Raw genomic sequence first — 5961 nt, forward strand, 5'->3', positions numbered from 1 at the left:
CTTTACTTATATAGGAGATAGGGCACTTATAATGTGGTGACAGAGCCGCTTTACTTATATAGGAGATAGGGCACTTATAATGTGGTGACAGAGTCTCTTTATTTATATAGGAGACAGGACACTTATAATGTGGTGACAGAGCCTCTTTACTTATATAGGAGATAGGGCACTTATAATGTGGTGACAGAGCCTCTTTACTTATATAGGAGACAGGGCACTTATAATGTGGTGACAGAGCCTCTTTACTTATATAGGAGATAGGACACTTATAATGTGGTGACAGAGCCTCTTTACTTATATAGGAGACAGGACACTTATAATGTGGTGACAGAGCCTCTTTACTTATATAGGAGACAGGACACTTATAATGTGGTGACAGAGCCTCTTTACTTATATAGGAGACAGGACACTTATAATGTGGTGACAGAGCCTCTTTACTTATGTAGGAGACAGGGCACTTATAATGTGGTGACAGATTCTCTTATATAGGAGACAGGGCACTTATAATGTGGTGACAGCCTCTTTACTTATATAGGAGACAGGACACTTATAATGTGGTGACAGAGCCTCTTTACTTATATAGGAGACAGGACACTTATAATGTGGTGACAGAGCCTCTTTACTTATATAGGAGACAGGACACTTATAATGTGGTGACAGAGCCTCTTTACTTATATAGGAGACAGGACACTTATAATGTGGTGACAGATTCTCTTATATAGGAGACAGGGCACTTATAATGTGGTGACAGCCTCTTTACTTATATAGGAGACAGGACACTTATAATGTGGTGACAGAGTCTCTTTACTTATATAGGAGATAGGACACTTATAATGTGGTGACAGAGTCTCTTTACTTATATAGGAGACAGGGCACTTATAATGTGGTGACAGAGTCTCTTTACTTATATAGGAGACAGGGCACTTATAATGTGGTGACAGAGCCTCTTTACTTATGTAGGAGACAGGGCACTTATAATGTGGTGACAGAGACTCTTTACTTATATAGGAGACAGGGCACTTATAATGTGGTGACAGAGCCTCCTTACTTATATAGGAGACAGGACACTTATAATGTGGTGACAGAGCCTCTTTACTTATGTAGGAGATAGGGCACTTATAATGTGGTGACAGAGTCTCTTTACTTATATAGGAGACAGGGCACTTATAATGTGGTGACAGAGACTCTTTACTTATATAGGAGATAGGGCACTTATAATGTGGTGACAGTCTCTTTACTTATATAGGAGATAGGGCACTTATAATCTGGTGACAGAGACTCTTTACTTATATAGGAGATAGGGCACTTATAATGTGGTGACAGAGCCTCTTTACTTATATAGGAGACAGGGCACTTATAATGCGGTGACAGAGCCTCTTTACTTATATAGGAGACATGACACTTATAATGTGGTGACAGAGGCTCTTTACTTATATTAGGAGATAGGACACTTATAATGTGGTGACAGAGTCTCTTTACTTATATAGGGGACAGGGCACTTATAATGTGGTGACAGAGCCTCTTTACTTATATAGGGGACAGGACACTTATAATGTGGTGACAGAGCCTCTTTACTTATATAGGAGACAGGGCACTTATAATGTGGTGACAGAGCCTCTTTACTTATATAGGAGACAGGGCACTTATAATGTGGTGACAGATTCTCTTATATAGGAGACAGGGCACTTATAATGTGGTGACAGAGCCTCTTTACTTATATAGGAGACAGGACACTTATAATGTGGTGACAGAGCCTCTTTACTTATATAGGAGACAGGACACTTATAATGTGGTGACAGAGCCTCTTTACTTATATAGGAGACAGGGCACTTATAATGTGGTGACAGAGACTCTTTACTTATATAGGAGATAGGGCACTTATAATGTGGTGACAGAGCCTCTTTACTTATATAGGAGACAGGACACTTATAATGTGGTGACAGTCCTCTTTACTTATATAGGAGACAGGACACTTATAATGTGGTGACAGAGCCTCTTTACTTATATAGGAGACAGGGCACTTATAATGTGGTGACAGAGTCTCTTTACTTATATAGGAGACAGGGCACTTATAATGTGGTGACAGAGCCTCTTACTTATGTAGGAGACAGGGCACTTATAATGTGGTGACAGAGACTCTTTACTTATATAGGAGACAGGGCACTTATAATGTGGTGACAGAGCCTCCTTACTTATATAGGAGACAGGACACTTATAATGTGGTGACAGAGCCTCTTTACTTATGTAGGAGATAGGGCACTTATAATGTGGTGACAGAGTCTCTTTACTTATATAGGAGACAGGGCACTTATAATGTGGTGACAGAGACTCTTTACTTATATAGGAGATAGGGCACTTATAATGTGGTGACAGAGTCTCTTTACTTATATAGGAGATAGGGCACTTATAATGTGGTGACAGTCTCTTTACTTATATAGGAGATAGGGCACTTATAATCTGGTGACAGAGACTCTTTACTTATATAGGAGATAGGGCACTTATAATGTGGTGACATAGACACTTTACTTATATAGGAGACAGGACACTTATAATGTGGTGACAGAGCCTCTTTACTTATATAGGAGACAGGGCACTTATAATGCGGTGACAGAGCCTCTTTACTTATATAGGAGACATGACACTTATAATGTGGTGACAGAGGCTCTTTACTTATATAGGAGATAGGACACTTATAATGTGGTGACAGAGTCTCTTTACTTATATAGGAGACAGGGCACTTATAATGTGGTGACAGAGCCTCTTTACTTATATAGGAGACAGGGCACTTATAATGTGGTGACAGAGCCTCTTTACTTATATAGGAGACAGGACACTTATAATGTGGTGACAGAGTCTCTTTACTTATATAGGGGACAGGGCACTTATAATGTGGTGACAGAGCCTCTTTACTTATATAGGGGACAGGACACTTATAATGTGGTGACAGATTCTCTTATATAGGAGACAGGGCACTTATAATGTGGTGACAGAGCCTCTTTACTTATATAGGAGACAGGGCACTTATAATGTGGTGACAGAGCCTCTTTACTTATATAGGAGACAGGGCACTTATAATGTGGTGACAGATTCTCTTATATAGGAGACAGGGCACTTATAATGTGGTGACAGAGCCTCTTTACTTATATAGGAGACAGGACACTTATAATGTGGTGACAGAGCCTCTTTACTTATATAGGAGACAGGACACTTATAATGTGGTGACAGAGCCTCTTTACTTATATAGGAGACAGGGCACTTATAATGTGGTGACAGAGACTCTTTACTTATATAGGAGACAGGGCACTTATAATGTGGTGACAGAGCCTCCTTACTTATATAGGAGACAGGACACTTATAATGTGGTGACAGAGCCTCTTTACTTATGTAGGAGATAGGGCACTTATAATGTGGTGACAGAGTCTCTTTACTTATATAGGAGACAGGGCACTTATAATGTGGTGACAGAGACTCTTTACTTATATAGGAGATAGGGCACTTATAATGTGGTGACAGAGTCTCTTTACTTATATAGGAGATAGGGCACTTATAATGTGGTGACAGTCTCTTTACTTATATAGGAGATAGGGCACTTATAATCTGGTGACAGAGACTCTTTACTTATATAGGAGATAGGGCACTTATAATGTGGTGACATAGACACTTTACTTATATAGGAGACAGGACACTTATAATGTGGTGACAGAGCCTCTTTACTTATATAGGAGACAGGGCACTTATAATGCGGTGACAGAGCCTCTTTACTTATATAGGAGACATGACACTTATAATGTGGTGACAGAGGCTCTTTACTTATATAGGAGATAGGACACTTATAATGTGGTGACAGAGTCTCTTTACTTATAATGTGGTGACAGAGCCTCTTTACTTATATAGGAGACAGGGCACTTATAATGTGGTGACAGAGCCTCTTTACTTATATAGGAGACAGGGCACTTATAATGTGGTGACAGAGACTCTTTACTTATATAGGAGACAGGGCACTTATAATGTGGTGACAGAGACTCTTTACTTATATAGGGGACAGGGCACTTATAATGTGGTGACAGAGCCTCTTTACTTATATAGGGGACAGGACACTTATAATGTGGTGACAGATTCTCTTATATAGGAGACAGGGCACTTATAATGTGGTGACAGATTCTCTTATATAGGAGACAGGGCACTTATAATGTGGTGACAGAGCCTCTTTACTTATATAGGAGACAGGACACTTATAATGTGGTGACAGAGCCTCTTTACTTATATAGGAGACAGGACACTTATAATGTGGTGACAGAGCCTCTTTACTTATATAGGAGACAGGGCACTTATAATGTGGTGACAGAGCCTCTTTACTTATATAGGAGACAGGGCACTTATAATGTGGTGACGGATCCTCTTTACTTATATAGGAGACAGGACACTTATAATGTGGTGACAGAGTCTCTTTACTTATATAGGAGACAGGGCACTTATAATGTGGTGACAGAGACTCTTTACTTATATAGGAGATAGGGCACTTATAATGTGGTGACAGAGCCTCTTTACTTATATAGGAGACAGGACACTTATAATGTGGTGACAGAGGCTCTTTACTTATATAGGAGATAGGGCACTTATAATGTGGTGACAGAGGCTCTTTACTTATATAGGAGACAGGACACTTATAATGTGGTGACAGAGCCTCTTTACTTATATAGGAGACAGGGCACTTATAATGTGGTGACAGAGACTCTTTACTTATATAGGAGATAGGGCACTTATAATGTGGTGACAGAGCCTCTTTACTTATATAGGAGACAGGACACTTATAATGTGGTGACAGAGGCTCTTTACTTATATAGGAGACAGGACACTTATAATGTGGTGACAGAGACTCTTTACTTATATAGGAGATAGGGCACTTATAATGTGGTGACAGAGCCTCTTTACTTATATAGGAGACAGGGCACTTATAATGTGGTGACAGAGCCTCTTTACTTATATAGGAGACAGGGCACTTATAATGTGGTGACAGAGACTCTTTACTTATATAGGAGATAGGGCACTTATAATGTGGTGACAGAGCCTCTTTACTTATATAGGAGACAGGACACTTATAATGTGGTGACAGAGGCTCTTTACTTATATAGGAGACAGGACACTTATAATGTGGTGACAGAGTCTCTTTACTTATATAGGAGACAGGGAGCCGTCTTTTCAGGCGTAATTTTAGGCATAAAACGCCCGAATTACGTCTGAAAATAGGCCGTGTGAACATACCCTTACAGGGGAATTCACTATTAGAGGGGGTTCACTATTACAGGGGGTTCACTATTACAGGGGGGTTCTTTATTACAGGGGGTTCTCTATTACAGGGGGTTCACTATTACAGGGGGGTTCACTATTACAGGGGGTTCACTATTACAGGGGGTTCACTATTACAGGGGGTTCTCTATTACAGGGGGTTCACTATTACAGGGGGTTCACTATTACAGGGGGGGTCACTATTACAGGGGGGTTCTCTATTACAGGGGGGTTCTCTATTACAGGGGGTTCACTATTACAGGGGGTTCACTATTACAGGGGGTTCACTATTACAGGGGGTTCACTATTACAGGGGGGTTCTCTATTACAGGGGGTCACTATTACAGGGGGGTTCACTATTACAGGGGGTTCACTATTACAGGGGGAGTTCTCTATTACAGGGGGTTCTCTATTACAGGGGGTTCACTATTACAGGGGGTTCACTATTACAGGGGGTTCTCTATTACAGGGGGTTCTCTATTATATGGGGGTTCTCTATTACAGGAGGTTCACTATTATTGGGGGGGGTTCTCTATTACAGGGGGTTCACTATTACAGGGGGTTCTCTATTACAGGGGGTTCACTATTATAGGGGGGTTCACTATTACAGGAGGGTTCTCTATTACAGGGGGTTCACTATTACAGGAGGGTTCTCTATTACGGGGGTTCACTATT

The sequence above is a fragment of the Rhinoderma darwinii genome (assembly GCF_050947455.1).
Source record: "Rhinoderma darwinii isolate aRhiDar2 chromosome 2 unlocalized genomic scaffold, aRhiDar2.hap1 SUPER_2_unloc_37, whole genome shotgun sequence".
Taxonomy (NCBI): domain Eukaryota; kingdom Metazoa; phylum Chordata; class Amphibia; order Anura; family Rhinodermatidae; genus Rhinoderma; species Rhinoderma darwinii.